Here is a 24460-nt window from a genome sequence, read left to right on the forward strand (position 1 = left end):
CCTCCCAAGTGATAGAAGGTGGTCCGCTTAGCTTGAATACTTCGTGGGTTTCGACCTTCTTTCTGTTTCGAGCTAATTCGAGGATATCTTCGAGCATATGTTCTTGACCTCTGTTGGAGAAGGTGATCATGTTGATGTATTTCCCATCCTGGGGTAGTTCAACCCTTTTATTTAGGATGTCCTCCGTCTATGTTGGCTGCAGTTGTACGTACTCCATGAATTTACCTTCATCAATGAATCTTTGAATCACATTGCGGAGGTGGTAGCATGAATCAGTGGTATGCCCATAGTATTGGTGGTATGCACAGTACTCCTTAGATTCCTTTGTTCTGTTAGGCTGCTTCCCCTTAGTATTAGGGTAAGGAAAGCCCGGCTTTGCTCCCTCCTTGCTGAGGATGTGAGAAAAAGTTGTGTTCAGCTTCGTGTACACTTTATCTGCAAATTCTTCTCTTCCTTTGCCTCTTTTCCATCTCCGTGTTTGGATCGCTTGTCTCGAGAGTTGGCTCTGCCCCCTGCTTCGTTGTGTCGCTTAGGTATCTCAGGAATTGGTTCCAGAGAGTTGGTCATTTGTGGAGCTGCTACTGTCTTTGTTTGTGCCCTGGGGTTGTCCTTCTGGATTTCTTCGAGTCTGATGTATCGGTCTTGGACAACTCTGAGATCGCCTTCAGAATCTAAGGCTTTGTTGTGGAGCTCCACGAAGATGGCTGAGGTTCTGTCAAGTTCGTACTTATAGCAATTTATGTTAATTTCTGGATTGACTTTCCCAATTTCTTGGCATGTCTTTTGCCATCTGTATGTGTCATTGTTTTGCGGGGTCCGATGGCTAAAGAAAATAGCCTATCTAACCCAGCCTTTGTTGATTTGTTATACATGTACGTCTCCAAGAACACCGTGGACAATTGCTCGAAGGAGTCAATTCAGTTTGCTGGTAAGTTGTCTTACCATGCTAGTGCTGATCCTGTTAAGCTTGATGGGAAGTATCTGCAAAGTACTACCTCGTTTTTCTCGCAATGGTCAAGAACACGAGTGTAATACCGTAGGTGTGCTGCGGGATCGGAGGTACCATTGTATGCTTGGAACGTAGGTACCGGGCATTTCGGAGGGATGGACTCCCTCAAAATGTGAAAGGATAGCGGAGACGTAGTTGCTTCCTGTAGTACCTCTTCCAATCGCGCGCCTGCGTGACCAGTTTTTAAGCCTTGGATCTCCTTCCGCATTTTCTCCATTTGTTCCATGACCATGTTCACATTGTGAGCATCTTTAGAAAATGCTTCGTCGTAGTAGCTTTGGGAGGGCTTGTATGTTGAATCCGTCTCGTCTGGATCGTGATGTGCTTTATTTGCTCCTCTAGGTTGAGTCGCCTTTGGTGGGTTGGTATCCACCCTTCGTCTTCCTGAGATAGCTCCGTTGTCACGCCTCCGTTGCGGGGGGTGAGTTTGGGAACCTTCGATCTGTGTGTTTAACATACCTTTGAGGTTCTGATTCTCCTGAGCCATGTTGTGCATGGCATCTTCGTTTTCCTTGTTACGGAGTAACAAAGCTGCTATTTGTGCCGCCATTTGATCTTCATTGTGGGCTCCACCTCCCTGAGGAGTGTTGTCGTCTGGATTTTCGGAGTTTTCCACTCCTTCTTATATAATTGGCGCGTCTGGATCTATCTGAATTGAAGTTAGGTTTCCCAACCCTCGTCCCCTAGGGGCTAAGGTTCTGGAAAACCCTACGTTGGCCGTAGGTGGCTTTGTCGTAGTTGCATGCTCCGGTAACGGCATGTCGTAGATTGGTTGAGCTCCTGATGTTTGCCCCATCCCTTCAGCAGGAATAGGTGATTTGTTAGCAACTGTTCTTCTTGCTATTTCACTTTGGCCGTCCTCCGTTTCATTTCTTTGGTTTGCTTGAGATGGATTTTGGGATCTCCCTCTTGTGATAGCTGGTCGTGAGTTTTTTGGTGCATCAGTTGGTTTCTGCATACCTTTGGTTCTTGATAACCTGCGGTGACAGAAAAGACGAAAAATTTATGTTACTTGGGTGCCTTCGTTAAAAGTAGCAATTAATGCTCTGACACAGAAGACTGTTAAGCAGCTTTTTCAGAAAAGGACTGAAATAAAGCTTTTGAAAGACGGGTATTAAATGCTTATGACACCCTTGGGAAAAAAAACCTTAAAACGTCGAAAACCAATGAAAAAGGGGTGTCAGATCTTGCGAAAAACAGGGCTACTAAATGCGTTAGAACATATTTTATCCTTAAAATCTTACTGAGATTCCTCTGTCAGTCAAAGGTTCTCAGATCCGAAACGTGGTGTGCTGTTTTAGTAAAAAACAAACATTTTGGCGTTTTGTGAGTGTGTTTTTTTGAATATTTTTTGTGGATCTGTAGTGTGACACGGTTTTAAAGGCTCTGAACTCCAAAAACATACGCAAGAAATGGATGAATGAATCACTAGAGAGTGAAAGTCACCGCTGAAACACAGACCCCTTCGTTTCAGAAGATATATAAGAAAAATATAAACTTTGTCTAAACTCCGGTGCGTGAGAAAAACACGGTGGGCGCCAAACTGTGACTACTCGTTTTCCCGTAGCCTACGTGATGTGCACAGCTCAAAGGATATGATACTAAGGAGTATCGATACCTCTGTTGAACTGATTAAGCTACGCAATAAATGGTATCTAAGATCACAATAATAACAAAGAACATAAGAGTAATGTAAAAGCCTCTAAGTTATCCTGAGACACAAGATGTAACGTGGTTCGACATTTGTCTACGTCTACGGGGTAATGAGTGATAGAATCGTATTAAGTATGTGGTGGTTACAAAGATCTTAAATGCTTCCCAAAGTAATAGAGAGAACTCAAGTTGAAGTAACTACTTAAGTTCTAAACATTAAAGAGGTATAAGCTTAAGACTAGATCTTCTCTCCTAGATATTGAATGCCCTTAGTTTGTTGGTGAAGCTTGGTATTTATAGCCCCTTCTGCTCCTGGTATATCTTTGCTGCCTCTGGGTCCATCGTCTGCTGATATACTTTCCGTACCAGTGGTACATTCGTCCACCGCATGCTTCTCCAGTTGTATCTCGCCACCTCAGCTGACCCACGTTCCTTCGGGAACTACCCAGCCTCAGTGCGCGTTGTACCTTCGTTCACCGTTTGTTTCCGCCAATCGGGTTCTGACACGCTTCCTCTCTCCACGTGCTTTGGCTCATGCGTGTAGATAAGAATCAGAGCATTTAATGCTGATTGGATGCGTCATCTACCTCTGTTCCTTTGCCAGCTGACCCTATGTAGACTAGCCTTTTTCTTCCTTTATCTTGACCGTTCACGTCCTTTCTCTTGGGATGATATAAAGCAGATCTGCGGAGGTATCCCTTGCTAATCAGGCTCCTCTGTCTAGCGAAGGTTATACAGTTTTAGACACGTATGCGACCACTAAGATCGTGACAAGTGCTCTGCTTTGGTATTCACATTACATACAAATGAAATGTACCTTCATTTAGATATAAGTAATCGTACCTAAATGTGTACACTAGGTTGGCTCAACAATAGTTAACCGAAGTTAGCCAGCTAACTTGCATATCAACCTTATTCATATTAAACACAACTAGTTCAAATGACTCAAATGAAACTAGTTATTGAGTTGTTTAATTGCTATATTCTCATAGAATTATACAAGAACACAATTGAAGCAAAATCGGTTTGATTCACTCGAATAAATTCATGAACATTATAGCTAAGGTTTGCAAGTGATTGCATTCCTTATTACATAAATGTATTAGGGTATCAACCAGGCCTCCGGCCTGGTCTCAACCTCTCGTGCGCCTTCGGCGCGGTGGTCTTCATATTCAGTCGATTTTGGGGCATATTTCAATGAGACGTATCCCTACTCTCACTAAATACTAAAAAACATGATAAAAAAAATTGTATAATGGCAAAGTTCCAAAAAAGTAAATAGTGAGTTCTTCATACTACATTAAAACTTCAGGATATCGATTTGTTGTTACCATATCTAAACACTCATTTGATTCTTCTGACAACAATATAGCTGATTAAATTTGTAACACATATACAGCGTTAGAGAAACGCTGTGATATTAATTGTCATTGTTTTTTGTAACAGTTTTCACTGTGACAAAATTTAATTACAGTCACATTTATAAACTGTTACAATAGTTAATAGTAACAATTAAGCTAATTTTAGGAGAGCGACACGTGGCGTCACAATAATTATAACATACTTAATTGTTATTATAAATTTGCAACAATTTGATGATGACACGTGTCTTACACCGCCAGGTAGGCAACTATTAAGTTTTGCGGCGTGTCACTTTTTCTTACGACTGCAATAACAGATATAAGTGTTGCAATACTTTTTGCAACAAATCCTAATGGACACCTGTCATCTTTTTGTCACTACTACTGTAACGTTTGAACTGTTACTCTCATTTGTAACAGCATTAAGATGATGACACGTGTTTTTTTCTTCACAATTTTGGTCACAGTTAACCCTGTGACAATTCTTTCAATTACAATTAAAAGATGGATAGTCTAGGTCATTCTCATGGACCTGGCCTTCCAGTTTACAGGCCTGCAATACAACAACTGATGTTTCAGACCTGAGATACAATATTTGAACCTGAAACACAGGCCTGCAATCTTGTATTTTTCAATCTTTCAAACATTCTCAATTTGCAAACTATCCACAATTTACAATTCATACATACACATTTACAAAAAATCATTCTATTCATTATGAACAAAGAAACAAATATGATTCCAAGTAAGAAAACAAACTTCCTAGGCACCAAAAAAAAGTGTCTGAACAAACTAATAGACACCAACAACCTATTGCAGTTCTTGACTGTGAACTATATCGAATGCCCTACACAGATAAACAAAATAACCAGATCAGTATGAGAACAAATGCAGAAACAACTGACCAATTAGCGGACAACCAATATATGGACATCACAAAGATTTAAGTAAAAACATTAAATTCAAAGATAGTATCTTACTTGGTACAAGAATCGCATGAAACTGACCCAATAGATTTTAGAGATTTGTTTGACTGGCCTCCACTTGCAGGGATCTTTCCTCCCTTGGGGTAAGGAGTACCTTGACGAACTGCACCACCTTTCTTGCCATCAGCACCTGCAAAAATGTGGACAGTTACAAAAAACTAGAATAAAAATAAGAAAATGGAAGCAACATAACAATCCAACGAAGCAAGCCAAATGAAAAGAGATTTTCACCCGACTCCTGAGGAGTTTCTACTTAAAGTTATAACTGGTAAGCAGTGGCAATTACAGAGAACTCTTACTCAAGATAATCATGGAAGTACTAAAAACGACCAGGGGGTTAGTCCTCGAGTGATTTCGGGGGAGTTGAGTGTATTTTAAATCTCAGGGATTTTGAGAGAGTTTGAGAGAGTGTAGGGAGTTTGAGAGAGTTTTGTGTTTTTGAGTTCAGGGAGTGTAGGGAGTTTGAGAGAGTTTATTAGAGGGAGTTTGGTGGAGTTTGATAGAGTTCACTCCTAACTCATTCTCTTTTAAGAAACAATAAACCCTTATTTGCAAATAACATTGATCTTTAATCACAATAAAAAAATAAATGAAAATGATCATATCTCTGTATCAATAGCATGTTATTTTGTGCAACAAGATAATTTTTTTCCCTTCAATTTAACGGTCTCCATACAATTCTAACTCCCTTTGTTCACGAACATTTTCCCACATATCATCCGCTATACTCTTTCTCCATGCATTAGCTTCTTGACGTTGTTGTTCTTGAGTTTGTTGTGTCAAAATTTCATCGTCATTTACAAGCGTTGATGGATGGCTATTTTCCTCTTCCTCGACCGGAAACTCATCTGAACGGCATTCTTTTCGTAAGAAGTTGTGTAGGTCTGCACAAGCTGTCATTATCTCCGCTTGCACCTGATACGGAAATGGAGGTTGAGACTTAAAGATCAAGAAACGAGACTTCACAACACCGAACAATCTTTCAACTACATTCCTCAAAGAAGCATGACGCATGTTAAATAATTCTTCAGCCTTTTTCGCATGATTACCCATACCAGAAAATTCTTTCAAATGATAACGTTGGCCAAGAAATGGTGTTAAACAATATCGTCGGTTTGCAAACCCACCATCCCCCAAGTAATATTTACCTGAATAAAATACAAAAAGAAAACTTCGTCAAGTAGAACCCGAATATAACTTAACCAAAAAACTCAAAACTTCACATTAGATAAAAGTAAAATTACCTTGCGGTATTTTCAGTCCATTTCTTTTTGTCATTGCGTCGTTAATTATTTTCGAATCATGAGCAGACCCTTCCCATCCACTGAGAACGTATATGAACTCCAAGTCGAAGTTGCAAACCGCTAACACATTTTGAGATGTAATTCCATGTTGATTCCGATAAACGGCTGCATTTCTTTTCTCTACCATTGCTGGGATATGTGTACCGTCCATAGCTCCAATGCAATCCTTAAAGTAAGGATAAAATCGTGTACTCTCACGAATTTTAAATGGAGTTGCACTTGTTGGCTTATCCATCATCCTCGGAGCTATAGAATTTAAAGCTCGCAACATCCTGTTGAAGTTTTTACTAACTGTCCATCGAGAGCGACCAAATGTGTCACGTATTGTGCAATATCGTGAACTTTGGCCAACAACGAGTAAAAATGTACCAAGCATTTCTTCAATAGAAACACATCTTGAATCACATAATGATGTAGTTTCTCTAATGCATGACGACATAACAAATTATGAAGATAGCTGTAAAGGAATTTTGTTTCACCGAAACACAGTTTCAGATTGTCCAATCTTTGCAGTACTAATACTTACCTGATCCTCTTGAAATTTTTACGGTACACTTAAAATTCAATATTCCACAACACACTCAAAAATCATAGCATTCCAATGGTGCATTAAAAAGATACATTACTCAGAACCCGACTACTTTCAATACATGCATACAGAATTCAGTTCCGGATTTCTCACACTTTGGTGTACCTAAAGTGATCAGAACTTCATGAAATTTCTACATTAGGTAACCTTCATATATACAAACATCATAATAAAATTTCAGCTTTGTACGATAAGCGGAGAATGAGATAATTAGGAATCATTCCCCTATTCGGGATTTAAACTCAGCAAACCATAGTCATATATTGTGCAATATTTTCAGTAGCAAACGTGACCTGATCCGCGTGAAAATTTTATTGTACTTCTATAACAAGGTAAACTACGACATACTCAAATTTCATCATATTCCAACGGTTGAATTTAAAGATATCATTATAACAAAAGCACCGTATGAATTGGCTAAAACACGCCAATACGGAATGAAGTACGTCACTGTATTGAACTTTGGCATATAAAATAGAAGAGAAGTATTTGTCTAAATAAGATGAATTAACAAGTGATAGTGATTCTCAATGACACCCATGCAAAGTAGCAAGCCAATTAATGCATGATGACATAACAAATTATGAAGATAGTTGTAAAGGAATTCTGTTTCACCGAAACACAGTTTCAAATTGTCCAATCTTTGCAGTACTAATACTTAACTGATCCTCTTTAAATTATTATGGTACACTTACAACTCAATATTCCACAACACACTCAAAAATCATAGCATTCCAACGGTTCATTAAAAAGATACATTACTCAGAACCCGACTACTTTCAATACGTGCATACAGAATTCAGTTCTGGATTTCTCACACTTTGGTGTACCTAAAGTGATCAGAACTTCATGAAATTTCTACAGTAGGTAACCTTCATATATACAAATATCATACTAAAATTTCAGCTTTGTCCGATAAGCGGAGAATGAGATAAATAGGAAGCAGTCCCCTATTCGAGATTTAAACTCAGCAGACCATAGTCATATATTGTGCAAGCTTTGCAGTAGCAAACGTGACCTGATCCGCGTGAAAATTTTACTGTACTTCTATAACAAGGTAAACTACGACATACTCAAATTTCATCATATTCCAACGGTTGAATTTAAAGATATCATTATAATCAAATCATGCAATTTCTTACCAAGATCTTTTGAACCACAAATTAGGGTTTTGACAGAGAGAGAGTACCCACAAAAAAAAACTATACACACAATCAAAATAAACAATCATGGAGATCAAAGATATGAAAAACAATCAAAATAGTATACAAATCAAACTATTATAAACAATCATGGAGATCAAAGAAGAAAAAAAACATACCTGGAAAAAAACGTTTCCTCTTCTTTCTCCTATGGTTTTCTACGCACCAAACTCCTTCCCAAATTTCTTTTTTGAGAGATTTGTTGTGAGACCAAAATACACTAAAAACTCCTTCGAACTCCCCAAAGCAACCAACTCCGTAGTATTGTAGGGTTTTATGACTAACAGGGAGTTCGAGAGCTTTTTTTAAACTCTACAGCGACTAACATGTGTTTTGTAGAGAGTTTAGGAGACTCCTCTAAACTCCCCCACGACTAACGGAGATTTGGAGAGACTCCCTCAAACTCCCTCAGGACTAACAGGATAAAACCTAAATACGTTAAAATCTCTCGAACTCTCCCACGACTAACCCCTGGACGACATTCCTAGCCAAAAGTAAACCACAAGGTTGGACAATGCCTGAAAAGCAAGGGGCGTGGACAAATTATGAGACATGATCAACAAAGCAGATTTTGTGAATGTTAAAGTACTCACTCTTAACGCAGCTTTATGTAGAGATGATGAGCGCATATAGGCTTTCATGAGCCTGAATATCATTGTAATTACTAATCCAAGAATGACCTGCCAACGATGTCATTAAGCCTTTCATCTGCATCGTGTCAGATTAATTAGAAGTTAGAAACCTATTTTTAACAGCCAAAGCTAAAGAAGCCTAATTTTATTTCTGAATAATATGATCAGCACCCAAGAGAGTGAAAAATCACCTTGTTTCAAAAAATCGGACAAGCCAAAATCAATGGCCTTCAAGTACGAGTTTTCATCATCAAACCACTACACTTGGTTAGCAATATAAAAAAGTAAAAGAACAAGAATGTTAAGAGAAATAACTCGTATGTTTGGTAGGATAACTTGGAACAAGATCCATGCCAGATACTACTGATTGACAAAGACCAACACTTACTGATTTATCTCAAACAAACCACTATTTGGCATTCATCCGACACCGAAAGTGAAGCAGGATGGGAGCTTTTGCTGTTTGCAGAAGATACAATCAATCTTCATCTGAATTGTCGAAGGTGATCTATGTCGCCTTTGGAGCATCTGCAGTAATTTCCTTGAAGTGGGCTCCATAGAGCTTAGATTCCTGAAACAAGTAACTGAGATATTAGTCATGCAGCTCTGCAATCAAGCAAAATTTCGACACGAGAACATATTATCTGTCAAGCACTTAAGCTGTTGCACTCTCATAGCATTCCACATATCGATATGCTTAAAGCATGGCCCCACCCTACTCCCCAACCATGTTATGAATTCACATGACAAAAAAAAATGCAAGACAAGTTGTCCACTGTGAGACGATCACCTTTTTCTTCACATAAGTGCCAAACTTCATAAGGGATTCAGGCACAACCTGTCCAGCTTCTCTAAGAAAATTCACCAACTCCCCAGCGAGACCCTGTGGTGGTGCTCACATTAAAACTTATTGTGTACACATATATCTCACTATCAGACACGTGTATATAAAAAGATACGTGGAAAGCATGCAGGCCAAAACATCAAAACATGATGCGCCACGAAACACCAAATAAACCCCGAGGAGTTACTTTATCGCATCCCCAAAAGAGAAGCTAGGATCAACGGTGGAGAGGAAGTTAGCTGACACGGACGTGACAGGGGCAGAAGACACTTGTCTGACACGAGCAGACCCCTCAACTACCCACATTAAACACTCTGAGCAGTGTACGTGTCGATCAACCTGTGGAACGAGCGAGGATGCCCCTGCGGGATCAAGGGGCAAACGCAGACCTCTGCGTGATAGACGCAAGGACACAAGAAGATAAGGTTCCAACGGTCATCAGAGAGGGGTCCCACATTCTAACCTTATAAATACCCCGTCTCCACCAAGAGGAAAGGAGATCGGAAGAATTAGGAAGGGAAGGAGAGAGAGAGAGAGTTTGCAAGTGTAAGTTAATCATTTAGAAGAGAGAAACATGTAAACCCAAAGTCATTCGACTATTCGTGTAACCGTGAAGAATATAGTAAAACAACAAATCCCGTGGACGTAGGCCTTAGTGCTGAACCACGTAAACCTTGGTCTTATTTTACATTTCAGCACTTTATATTTATTTAGCCCCATGGATCTTTACTTATACGTTTTGTTTTCTTTGCTTGTACTTATATATCCCGTGCGCAACGCCTCGCATGGAGTTGTTAGATGAGGCTATGATAAACCCGAAGTTTGAGCCAATGAATCACACTAGGATATCCTCATCAACCAAATCTCTTAGATGATGTGATGATTGTGAGCACTCGGTCCTTCGTGATTTGTGTTCACATTTGGCGCAGAAACAGGGACTTCTCCCGGTAAAAGATTTATCTTATCCTGTGATTTCATTTTAAATTGGCTATATTGCTCTGATTTATCAGCTCGGACCGTATAGATCATTTGTTAACTGTATTGTGTTAAAAACCCACCTTTTATGTTCGATAAGATTTATTGTTCTAATCCGCAGATTACGATTTTCTTTAAATCTCATGCGAACCGTCTCTCTGGGGGGTTTTTCGAGTTTTATACTAAGGATCTCCTTTAGTAAACTTTAACCCGTTATTATAACTTGTGTGTATTATCCTCTCCAGGAAGAATGTATTTCGTCAACTAACCGCTTCACGCGGATTTCCCGTTTTTAGTTTGAAAATGCCTTATGCAGAAAGACGTATTGTGAGTAAAGAAGGCGAGGTTTCGCGAGATTTCATTGTCAACAAAAGGAAAGTGATGGAAAAGACGCAGGAAGCAGGAAATCCAAAGCTTGTCAAAAGAAACCACCCAGGACAACCCGGTCATCACCGAAGCAAGCAGAAGGAGATAAAGCTAAAATGACCAGTCAAAGGCAAGATACTGCGGAAATCACTTCACCTATGAACGCTAATTCAGTTGCAGCGGCGGCTCTCAGAGCAGCAGCGACAAAGTACGGTGCGGCTGCGGTAGTCCCGAAGGCTGCAGAGGCTAGCAATACTTGCGCCATGAATCAACTTAATCAACCAAGAGAAAGGGTGGATGAATCCAGAACATTCCAACCCGTGCACCTTCTAACTTTTGGAATGCCACCAACAAATGATCAAAATCAAACCATACCGGCGGCTCTAGCACCGCAGAGGGGCACTCCCCAATTTGGAAATGCCAGCAACCGAAGCTGAACCCCTGCCACCTTTAGTGCAGACCATGGAGGAGGGCGGCACCATGGCTGTAGTAGCACGCGCTGGGACCCCAATCAGGGGTCCAACCAATCACACCGACTGATGGCTGAGCTTGAGGAACTGAAGAAGAGCCAGCAGGTTTACGCAGATGTGTAGCCCTGTTGGCCAGAGAAAATCAAGATTTAAAGGAGCGGATTGCTCTAAGCACGAAGACCAGCCAACAACTTGATGAAGCAAACTCCAAAGCACCAGAGCCAAACCGAGACTGTAGAGTCGTCATAGCGGCTAATGAAGACGCGACAAGGGGAAGTAGCGTATCCGACCCGGATTATGACGATGGAGAGTCAGACGGTAACGACAGAAGAATTTAGGGCACCACCGCGCAATGGAAGAACTACGAGATGAGATGATGGCCGAGATCAGGCAATTAAAAAATAAACAAGGCGGGGGGAGGTTAGAAGAGGTCATGAGAGAAGCTAACTCCACGCCCTTAACTCATCGCTTGGCCAACACCCCTATTCCACTGAAATGCCCTGTCCCAACGTTCGAATGCTATGATGGATCCAGCGACCCTGCTGCACATATTCGGTACTACAACCGTGTCTTAGCTAGATGGGGTCAGAACGACGCCGTACTCTGCAGATACTTCCCGTCAAGCCTGAAGGGATCGGCGTTATCATGGTTCGATAATCTGCCACCAAACTCCATCCACTCATACGACCAACTCGCAGAGAAATTCTTAAGAACGTATATGTACAACAAGACTGTAAACACCGGAATGGATAAGCTCTTTTCACTAGCGATTGGCTACAAGGAAACCACGAGGGAGTACACTAACAGATGGCACAAGATCTGCCAAGCCATAGGGAGCGTGGACCCAGTGGTAAGCATCAATTGCTACAAATGGGGCTTAGACCGAATGAGTCCCCTATTTGTTGAAATTCATGGGAGCGTGCCTAAGACAGAGGGAGATCTTCGAATAATTATCGAAAAGCACGCTCGACTTGAAGAAATTCAACGGGAAAACCCGAGGGCATATCCGCAGAGGTCTCACCGCACCAATTCAGCGGAACAAACCAATGGGGCCAAAAGGAGTTGCTCAGGGGAGAGACCTCACGAAGATAGGAAGGAACGAAGGGATGAACGAAGACAGGTGACCGAAAATTCGAAGATCAAGTTTACACGAAACTCAACGCTAGCTATGCTCGTATCCTACGAGAGATCAAAGGGAGGGAAAACTTGGAGTGGCCATGGTCTAAGGGAAAGCACCCCGAGATCCGAGAAGTCTAAAGATTACTGTGAATATCACTGTTTCAACGGACACCAGACCGAAAAGTGCAAGAACCTTAAAATAATGATCCAAAAATTAATTGATGCGGGAGAGCTCAAACATTACGTACGAAAGGATGTTACCGAGGACAGATCCAAGCGAACCAAACCAGTCCAACTTCCGGAAGGAAACCGAACAATCAACACCATCTCGTGTTCTGAAGCCACAGGACCCTCACTTACAGCGCAGATAGGAAAGAGGTTACGGAAGCAATTCGAAGACCGCTGCGAATTATATAAGGTCGATGGGATAGTGGTGGACGAACACGAAGAATGGATGGAATCTCCTATCATCTTCGATGCCGAGGATATCGAAGAAGATATGGAAGACCATAACGATCCCTTGGTCCTAACACTACCAGTAGCTGGATGTAACCTCAAAAAGATCCTCATAGAGGGGGAAGCTCCGTAAACGTCCTATTTACGATGCATTCAAACGGATGAAGCTCCATGATGAACAGTTAATGACCTCTTATCACACCATCTACGGATTCAATGGAGCAGCCACGAAGCCCTTGGGAGACATCGTGTTGCAGGTTAACGCAGGGCCCATGAAACTGGAAACCCGATTCAGTGTGGTGGACACCCCTTCCCCCTACAACGCTATTATTGGACGAAAATGGATACATAAGCTCAAAGGAGTTGCGGCAACATACCACCAATATCTCAGATTTCCAACACCTGAGGGAGTAATGGAAATCAAGGGAGATCGGATCACTACGCGAGAGTGCCAGGCCACTCAGGATCATATCAACAACGAGCAAGAAGAGCAGCGAAAAATCCGAAGAGTAAAAAATCAAGAAACCGCGAAAGAGAAGGCCATAGACCTGTTCCTCAAGGAAACTACAGGGAAGGGCTTGACGAAAGATGATAATGTCCTAAGCACAGAGAAACAAGTACTTCAACAACCAGCGAAGAACAGAAACACGCTAAATAGCAATTAAAAACGTCCCAGTCCTCGGAAACCCGAAGCCTGTGTTCACACCAGTGGAGCCCGTAAAGGAAATCAACATAGGAACGGAAGAAAACCCGAAGATGATCAAAATCGGGACCATAATGGACGAAGGAAGGGAACATTCCTTAACCAAATTACTTAAGGAATACGCGGATGTGTTCGCCTGGAAGCTAGGAGATATGCCGGGGATTGACCCAAAAGTAATCCAACATGAACTACGCATCAAACCGGGCACGCCCCCGTTCAGGCAGAAAATACGAAAAGTAGCTCCAGAGTATCATGAGGCAGTAGAAACAGAACTTCGGAAACTACTAGACGCAGGATTTATCAAGGAAGTCAAGTATCCTACCTGGATCTCCAACATGGTCATTGTTCCTAAGAAAAATGGAGGGGTTAGAATATGCATCGACTTTACTAATCTCAACAAGGCATGTCCAAAGGACAGCTATCCCCTGCCGAGCATAGATCAACTGGTTGAAGCAGTGAAGGGTACGAAGAGACTGTCATTCATGGACGGATTCTGGTTACAACCAAGTAGCCCTGGCAGAAGAAGATCAGCCACACACAGCGTTCTACACCCCACATGGCCTTTATTGCTATACTAGAATGCCTTTCGGACTTCGAAACGCAGGGGCAACATACCAAAGGATGGTCGATGCTATCTTCAAGCCATGGATTGGAGGAACCCTAGAAGTCTACGTTGACGACATGCTCGTCAAAAGCAAGCTGCGTAAAGATCACCACCAGGACCTGAGGAATATCTTCGAAGCAATGAGACAGCATCACATGAAAGTGAATCCGGAGAAATGTACTTTCGGTGTCACCTCGGGGAAGTTCCTCGGGTATCTGGTAACAAAAAGGGGCATCGAGGTAGACCCAGCAAAGATTCAAGCCATAGTAGAGATGCCGTCCCCAAAGAATTTAAAGGAAGTACAGAAGCTCAATGGATCTATAGCAGCGTTGGGCAGATTTATTGCACGGTCTTCGGACAAATGCAAACATTTCTTCAATATTCTCAAAAAAGGGAGCAGGTTCGAATGGACCGCTGAATGCGAGGAAGCATTCCAAAAAATCAAAGAACACCTAGCCTCAATCCCGATCCTGCAGAAGCCAGACCCTGACGAGGTTTTGGCACTGTACATAGCAGCAACAGAGGACGCAGTCAGCGCGGTATTAGTCAAAACCAATACAAAGATAGAACAACCTATCTATTACGTCAGCAAGACCCTCAATTCTGCGGAAAGAAATTATACTAAGATTGAACAACTCATCCTCGCACTGGTATGGGCTACCCAAAAACTGAGAACCTACTTCCTAACTCACCTCGTCAGGGTCCCATGCAAAGCACCATTGGAAGCAGTCCTCAAAAGCACGGGAAAAGTGGGCCGAATAGCCAAATGGAACACCCATCTGGACCAATTCAACATCATTCATGAAATTCAACATTCTCGGAAGTCCCAAGTTCTGGCGGATTTCTTAGCAGACCTCCCCCTTGACAACGACGAAGAGATTAAGGGAATACCAGAAGCCGAGGAAGAAAACAAGGATCCAATGGATATCCTCGAACCTGCGAGTCAAAGACAATGGGAAGTCTTCGTCGACGGATCCAAAAATAAGGAAGAAGGAGAGGAATAGGCATTGTCATTATCACCCCAACTGGAGAAAGGATTATACAGGCACTTAGATTGGAATTCAAAGAGCATACCAACAACATTGTTGAATACGAAGCTGTCGTACACGCCCTCCGTATAATAATAGAGATGGGGGTAACCGATGTAAGGCTGACAAGTGATTCGCAGCTTGTCATACGGCAAATAGGGCTCGAGTATAATGTGTACGATGACACCCTCTCAGCTTACATGGCCTTGGTCCAAACATTGGCATCACAAATCCCGAACATTAAGTTCCGGCACTTATGCAGAAGGGACCTCAGGCACGCGGATGCCCTAGCATATATATCATCCATGCTGAGGGATAAAAATGTCGAAGCTATTAAAATAGCAAGGGTATACGAGCCTTCGATTGCATCTCAATTCTCCTTCGCTACCAATCAAGATACAGTGGAAGAAAATATCGAAGACCAGGTAGGAGAAGACATCCATAATGACTTTGACGAAGAGGATATCCTGTCAAGAGCAAATCAAGACGAAGACTTCAGCAACGAAGATGACTGGAGAGTGGACAATCCATGCCTTTCTCGAAAAAGGAAGCTTACCTGCGGATCAGAAACAAGCTAGGAAGATACTCTCCAAAGTGGGAAGATATGATCTTCGGGATGGGGTCCTGTATAAGAAATCCTTCCTTGGACCATTACTACGTTGCTTGTCCCGGAAAGAGGGGCATCGAATTCTAAATGATATCCATTATGGTGACGCGGGGAATCATAGCGGCATGAGATCACTAGCTGACAAAGCAAAAACGCAAGGATATTACTGGCCGACAATGATACAGGATGCCGCGAGGATGTCCCGACGATGTGAAGAATGTCAGCGCTTCGCAAAAAAGATCCACGCGCCGGCGACAATGTTAAACTCCGTCGATAGCCCGTGGCCATTTGCAAAATGGGGCGTAGACATCGTCGGGCCTTTCATCGAAGGATCAGGGAAAAGACGATTTTTGATAGTAGCCACGGACTACTTCAGTAAATGGGTGGAGGCTAAGGCCTTGGCCAGGATCAGAGACGCGGATGTGTTTACTTTCATATTCCAGAACATCATTTGCAGATTTGGTATACCCGCTGAAATGTATCTGATAATGGCAAGCAATTACAGGGAAAAATATAGACATGCTCTTCGATACTTTCAAAATAAGAAAGAACAAGTCCACCCCCATATACCCTCAAAGCAACGGACAAGCGGAAGCTACCAACAAGACCCTCGCCCTTATACTCAAAAAACAATTAGACGAGCATAAGGGAAGATGGTGCGAACAACTGCACAATGTGTTATGGGCATACAGGACAACACGAAGATCCGCCACCGGGGAATCCCCGTTTCTTCTAACTTATGGAGCTGAAGCAGTCATACCTGAAATCCTCATGCCAACCACGAAGACCGAAGCTTGGGAGAAAAACCTCACAACAGATATGATGTTAGAAAGGTTGGACGACTTGGAAGGAAGAAGGGAAGTCGCATTACAAAAGATGGAAAATTATCAACGAAGACTAGCAAGGGAGTACAACAAAAAGGTAAAGCTCGGAATTTTGTAGAGGGGCAGTATGTGTTGAGAACAATCCCACGGTATCAGCAAGAAAAGAAATGGGGAAAATTAGCACACCTACGTGGGGAGGACCTTTTTAATACACGACGTTGCGGGTAACGGTTCCTACTACCTTCGTAATCTAAAAGGCGAGGTCCTCCGGCATCCTTGGAATGCTAAGTGGCTCAAACCATACTTCCCATAGGAGCAACGCAGACTTGAATCTGCTTGGAGTGTACCAGAAGAAGAAGGGAGCCTGACCGCTCCACATGTTTCTATCTCTGGAAGAGGAATTGCAGGCCTCAACTTATCAATCAAACAAGCTTTCAAATTATCAAGTCAGCGGAATCTATCGACAATATTGGGGAAAGTAGTTAATCTACAATCTCTCAGGGCTCCCCCATCAGTGTCCATAAGTGTAAGACCAGGGGGAAGGCACCCAGCAGAAAGAGATACCCAACCAATCTTAAGGCAACGGGTCGACGGAATGGGTGTGTAAATATTTTAATCCCATATCCTAGAACGTTGCCCCGGCCCCCACCGTCTGGGAATCCTCTGGCCCAGGATTCGCCAGCGGGGTGACAGGTCTCAAGACGATCACGAAGGTACCTTCCTTCAGTATCGCACCAAACACTTAAAAACTTTTGTTTTGTTTTTTCACAAATGCTTAAAATAAAAACAAACCAACATTGCAGGTATATCAAGAAAAGGATCCATTTCATAAAGGATGATTACAAAAAGTGAAAGGCCAATTCAAGGATACACATCAAAAAATATTCCTTTTACAGGATATCAGCAAAAAATATTCTTGTTACATGATTACAAAAAGGGAAGGATAATGATGCCGCGGCCCCTACAAAATGCTGCGGTCTCTGCCTAGATTGCTGCCCCATCGGCAGGATTATTCCGAAGACTTGAAGGGACGCTCCCACCAGAAGAGGGTCCCGAGGAGCAGGCAAGGCAGAAGGAACTGGACGACGAGGATAGTTCTTCACGAGACCATGCTCGTTCTTTAGGCCAAGTTCTATCCTCTCCAGCATCTTGTTCGTCTCCTCAGCCAATTGACAACGAGCCTTGTGCTTAATAACTGTTGTCCGCTGTTGGGCTTGGGATAATAACGAAGATAGCCGATTCACTTCTCTAGAAGCAGCACCAACGGCCTCCTCGCGGGTTGCCGCTAAATTCTTGAAATGATTGGTCTGTTCTTCCTGCTGCGCTAAGGAAGATTGAGCCTTTTCAAGTTTTTCATTTGTGACGCGAAGGTGTCCCTCGAGCTCTGAAAAAGACAACACCACGGAGTTAGCGCAGAAAAAAAACACGGTCACACTCGATGAAATAGGATTATACCTTCGACACAAGCCGAAGCCTCTTCATACTCATTAACAACCGCATCTCGCGCTTCATCAAGATGGTCATATTCCGCGGATAATTTCTTATAGTCTAGTTGAAGGTTGGTGAGAGTAAATTGACAGGCATCTAATTCTACCTGCTTCATCGAGTCCATGTGACGAAGGTGGTCGACCTCTTTATTTATCTCTGAGACCCCTTTGCTAAGTCTGTACATACACACTTCAAGATTCCTCTCAGACTCAGCCTGACGAGCTACTTCAACGCGGACGCGGAAGCAAGGCTTGCTAGAGCAGGGCTTCGGCACGGGCATCATCTCTTTCTCTGACAAGACAGAGCATATTATCCTTAACCCCTGTGAAAGAGGAATGGATCGAGCCTTCTGTAATTCTTCTTCCAGCAGCTGAATCCTAGACTCCAGCAAGGAAGTACGCTCACGGGCTTCCCGCAGACTATCACGTGTCCACAGCAGTGTGCCATTAAATAAAGCACGATCATGGTTGTACAGATTTTGCATGTCGACCATCTGAACATGCCTCGCGCGCCATACCTCAGCCCGAGCATCCCATTTCTTGGCTTCATTCTTAATTTTCTCAACCAGATCTCTAATACGAGATTTTTGCCGAGCTCTTTCGTTTCGAAGCCATATCAGCTCGGGGACGCCACCCACTGGAGATAGGGTGGGGAGACTCAGACAGAACAACTAAGAAATAGAGGAATGACGACATACTGCGAGGGAAAAAGAACCAAACCTGTGAAAGTTGAAACTTGGCTGCGAGTTTGCTCTAACTCAGCGCGAACAGCAACAAGCTCGGAACGAAGACCGGCCTCTGCTTCACCCAGCTTTCTTTCTCCTTGAGGCTTTTTCAGTTCTTCTATTTCCACCTCAGCCGCAGATAATTCCTTTTCTCTGTGACGAAGCTTAGCCTCGAGCTTCAGAGATTTCGCTTTGAAGAACTGATACAGCACGTGGTTACAATGCTCACTCCTCATCATCTACACATCAAGATGACAAACATTATTTCACCGAAGCATTCGATGTCACGAAAAAGTATGTACGAAAATTTACCTCCAAGACACGCTGCTGCGGAAAGCCATATTGATACCCGTCGGCGATGGCCATCATATCTGCAACGGAAGTAGGAGGCTCCGGCACAAGGGTAGCTTCGGGAACACTCAAATTTTTTCCCCAGGCTTCAGACACCCGCGCCTTAGAAGACATCTCCATCATGCGACGGGTATACGCAGTAGATTCCTTTTCCCCAGCAACAACAGGGGGGATGAGGACAAATAGAAGATTCTTTTCCTTGAACCAATCCATGATGGCGTCCTCCCCTCAGACGTCCGACTGGGGGGAAGATTATCAGCAGGCGCATCAATGACCGATTTCCCCTTCTCTGACACGGCCCCTCAGCACAAATGTCGGCATGCTCCTCCGCGCCTACATGCGCAGCATGCTCCTCCGCGCCACCATCTTCAACAGTAGCGTCTCCATTACCATCACCACCAAGAACATCCCAATTATCATTGGGGGAAAGTAAAGAGAAGTCCTCGGGAAAATCGAGGGCATCGTCAAAGAACCCCCGTGGAGTACATCCGATCAAAAGAAAATTCTTGAGAGGCGGGAAGGGTATCCGCGACATCACCAGCAGGGACAGAAATGCCCCAATAACAACGCCATCAGCCACCACGGCTTTGTTCCTTCCTTCATCACCAACATGACCAACGAAGACCTCTTCTTCGACATTGATAGGGGAAGTACCAGTACGTTCCTCCCCATCTGTAATCTCCTCATCCTCAGCAAACTCTTCGTTCACTGGACTAGTAACTTCTTCTTGGGCCTCAGCCTCGCCCATCACAATAGTAGAAGACTGCTTCGGCTTAATCTTTTTCTTCTTCAACACCTGAAAAACAACACCACAAAAAGAATTATTTTTCCCGTCAGATGAATTTCTAAAAGAAGAAGCGCAGCTAGAATCCGCGTACCTGAGCAGTTGAGGTATTCTTCGGTGGAAGTATAGCACCAGAACCTTCCTCCTCGTCTCCCTCTACGACGTCAAGGGCATAAGGAAAATTCATACCCGCAAAGTTCAAACGCCAGGGACAGAAATCTCCATAACGAGCAGGAGGAGACTCGCGTGGCTTACTACTCTCGGTAGGCCGCCAACCGCGGGGACCAGGAATCCAACCGTAAGCCCACGGACCAACTATTTCGATAACGGTGGCGTGCCACTCGTAGTCATGATCGCGCTTGATCCTCTCGGCGCTGGGAAGAGTTTCCGATGACTAGACCCCTCCGTGCCAGGAACATACTTCAGCTTGGCATCGCTGACCTCATTTAACAGACGAATCTCGCCCCGAGGAGCAGCGAGATTCCGAAGGCTGACACTCCACGGCTTGCGGTTCCTACTATTGACGTAATCACCGAAGGAGTTATTGAAATTCTCAGGAGTATACCATTCCTTCTCCGCGGGATTGGGGACGTAGCAAGTCATCGACGTTCCCCCTTACTCCGCAGATAGCACTCCTTCAGGGCGCGGAGATAATTCCCCGATAGTTGGGATACGGAACGGCTGTGAGTATTGGTGGAAGAGCCTTCACGACTAGCGAGCACGTCATAGTAGAAGGAATCACCTGATTTGTACAACGGCAGCATAAGACCAGCTTCGAACGCTCCAACCGTCGTTAACAAATGAAATTCATCGAACTCATACTTTGAGATAAGCTCATAAGTAATATCATCCTCAGGGGCATAGAAACGAACCCCGAAGGCTTGAAGCTCATGCTTTTCCTTGAATATTTCGAGATCAATATGCTTGAAGGTTACTTTTTTCTTACTAACCGAGACACTACGTATCAAGGGGGCAGCCTCATCCTCCTCGGCGGGGCCGGATGAACTAATGAACGCTTCGGAAGCTTTTCTCTTCACGGAGGATTCTTTGAAGATTCAGCCCTCGGAACTACACCCTTCGTATTCTTCCCTTTAAAAGTTGGAGGGGACCGCAGATGATGCTCGGGCACTAACGAACGTAGAGGAGGAACGTCAAAAGCAACAGCACGAGGCGGAGCCTGCGTACTCCTAATATCATCACGAGGACGAGACGCTGCGCGATCGAAGACTCTTCGGGAACCAGAAGGATTTGTCGGAGGAATCTCTTCCCTAGAAGACGAGGCCTTCGCTCCAGAAGAAACTCGACTCCGACGACATCATCTTGAGACTCTCTACGCGGAGGAGATCTCGATAGACCAGAACCAGGAGTCTGACAAGTAAGCCGCGGACGGTCAGACATGGCTGCGAAAAGATTAAAATCAAGAACAAGTTACACACATTCAAAAACATTACCAAAGATCAAAAAACCACATCAATAGCAATACACACGATAACGCAGAAACCCTAAAATTAGTATACATGCTCAAAATTCCATAAAATTCAGACCCTCAAAAACTCAAATACAAGCAAAACAGTGGCTTCCTTGATTTAAGATAAAGAACAGGGGCAAACTAGTATGCAAGCATCAAAAAGAAGTTCTTCATCACAAACAAGGAACAACAGTAGCAGAGAATTTACAAATCAACACAGCGTAAAACAGTGGAAAAAAGAAAAGAAAAACTTACCGGCAAAAACAGCAGCAGAAGAAAACAAACAGTGGAAGCGGGCGTGATTAATGCTAAGGTGCAGAGAATTTAAGATCACAGGTTCAATGAAGACTGACAGAGAATTTAAGGTCACAGGTTCAATGAAGACACAGAAAATTTAAGGGCTGAAAAACAAAAAGAACGAAAACTGAGAGAATGTTTAGGAAGAATGAAATTAATTTTCTTTCTCTCCTTAATATACCCGAAAGAAAGAGAAGGAAATTAATGGAGGAATGGGAAACGTGCCCGTTACATAAGCAGTTAATGCACGAATAAAAGACGTGCCCAAGTATCTAGGAAAGTTATTAGGAGTGAGAAGAATATGCGACGATAGTTTTTCTTCAAGGCACCCATTAGACATTCAAGCCCGAAGAAAAGGGGCAAATTGTGTACACATATATCTCACTATCAGACACGTGTATATAAAAAGATACGTGGAAAGCATGCAGGCCAAAACATCAAAACATGATGCGCCACGAAACACCAAATAAACCCCGAGGAGTTACTTTATCGCATCCCCAAAAGAGAAGTTAGGATCAACGGTGGAGAGGAAGTTAGCTGACACGGACGTGACAGGGGCAGAAGACACTTGTCTGACACGAGCAGACCCCTCAACTACCCACATTAAACACTCTGAGCAGTGTACGTGTCGATCAACCTGTGGAACGAGCGAGGATGCCCCTGTGGGATCAAGGGGAAAACGCATACCTCTGCGTGATAGACGCAAGGACACAAGAAGATAAGGTTCCAACGGTCATCAGAGAGGGGTCCCACATTCTAACCTTATAAATACCCCGTCTCCACCAAGAGGAAAGGAGATCGGAAGAATCAGGAAGGGAAGGAGAGAGAGAGAGAGTTTGCAAGTGTAAGTTAATCATTTAGAAGAGAGAAACATGTAAACCCAAAAGTCATTCGACTATTCGTGTAACCGTGAAGAATATAGTAAAACAACAAACCCCGTGGACGTAGGCCTTAGTGTTGAACCACGTAAACCTTGGTCTTATTTACATTTCAGCACTTTATATTTATTTAGCCCCATGGATCTTTACTTATACGTTTTGTTTTCTTTGCTTGTACTTATATCCCGTGCGCAAACGCCTCGCATGGAGTTGTTAGATGAGGCTATGATAAACCCGAAGGTTTTGAGCCAATGAATCAACACTAGGATATCATCATCACAAATCTCCTTAGATGATGATGATTGATTGTGAGCACTCGGATCCCTTCGTGATTTGTGTGTTCACACTTATATTGAATTGAATATAATGAATTCCAAAAGAAAAAAGCATAGTTTTTTTCTTTTTTTTGCCTTCTCACTGCAGTTTTTGGAATGGTGGAAAGGAACTTAGAAAATGGTCTTTAGATCATACCCTGTTTTCGTGCATGAAGAAAGTATGAGCCACACCCTTTTTACCAGCTCGGCCAGTTCTCCCTATTCCGTGAACATAGTCCTCAGTGGTAAGAGAAAAGTTGTAGTTGATCACTACTTCGACATCGGGAATCCTTGAGCAGCTACATCAGTAGCTATCTGCAGACATTTAAATGTTCACTAAATAAATCTTTTTTGTGGGTATATATTCCACCAGTACAAACAATCACCCCTCCCTCTCTCCCTTTCTCTATCATGTTGCCATTAAGTGATTATTTTATTTGAGCATTTACAAATACCAGATAAACACTAATTCAACTAGCTCACGTGCATATTGGATTTTTGGTCCTAAGCGGACCCCTATCACACAAACTGCTTATCATTGAGAAATATGCCCATGGGCATCATGTAGTAGGTGACTTTACCATTAATGGGCAAGTTCCATCTTTGAATAATGCAAGTGATTACGCTCACCCTGAGCTTTATCTCCATGTACAGAAACAACCTTCCATCCCCTGTAATCAGAAGTATGGGATGTTAGCTTTCAAAATAATAATATATTGTATAATGGGAAAGTTCATCATTTGACACAACTAAATATTATTCTGGAAGTATGTTTTGCATGTCATTGTGTGATCCACAAAATAGTAAAACAAATGAAACCTACAAAATAAGGGTCAATGTCAACATAAGAGGAACTAACTTAGACTAATGTCAAGGGATTTGCTCCATAAATATACAACAGGCCGTCACACATGTAGCAAAAGCTGCACTATGTGCTTAAAATAAACAATAACTAAACCATAAGAGATGTGCTCTACAAATACAGTAAAGCATGCAACTTAAGGAGCTCAAAAAGCTAAAATAAGACACATCATATTCATTGAGGTGATCGACGGTGCCATGCCATTTCATGTGCTACCCTAGGTACAACATTTAACCTCTTGAGCCTTAGCCCAAGGGGAAAATATGTCATTACCTTGGAAGGTTCACTCGAGGACAACCCTACACCATTAGGCATCCCAGATTGAGGATCAGCGGCAAGATTTGGTAGAAGACCAACTGCGTTGTTGGAGTTTTCACCCGTACTCATCTACCAAAAATGAGAAAAATAAATAAGAAGTTAAAGTTACATCAAAAAGGTAATATAAGATTAAGCAGCTACCCATATCATAGATACCTCTACCCATATCATAAATACCTCTAAGGACAAAAATTGTCACAACAGTCTTTTACCCATAGGACTTACATCACTATACTCTGAATCT

At 42.9% G+C, this 24460-nt stretch overlaps 1 long non-coding RNA gene across 2 annotated transcripts; it reads right to left on the bottom strand.

Annotated features, from left to right (window-relative positions):
* Positions 1–8383: 8383 nt before the first annotated feature.
* On the bottom strand, positions 8384–23323 carry LOC113308957. 2 transcript variants are annotated; one of them, XR_003340206.1, is made up of 6 exons: positions 23194–23323; positions 9527–9619; positions 9125–9307; positions 8928–8964; positions 8698–8812; positions 8384–8622 (listed from the first exon to the last, which is right to left on the bottom strand). It is a non-coding gene; the product is annotated as an uncharacterized LOC113308957 (long non-coding RNA). The 2 variants fall into 2 exon arrangements; XR_003340205.1 differs by lacking the exons at positions 8384–8622; positions 8698–8812; positions 8928–8964 and having other exon boundaries at positions 9112–9307.
* Between the last annotated feature and the right edge of the window lie 1137 nt (positions 23324–24460).

This window comes from Papaver somniferum, chromosome 9 (assembly GCF_003573695.1).
Source record: "Papaver somniferum cultivar HN1 chromosome 9, ASM357369v1, whole genome shotgun sequence".
NCBI classification, from domain to species: Eukaryota; Viridiplantae; Streptophyta; class Magnoliopsida; order Ranunculales; family Papaveraceae; genus Papaver; species Papaver somniferum.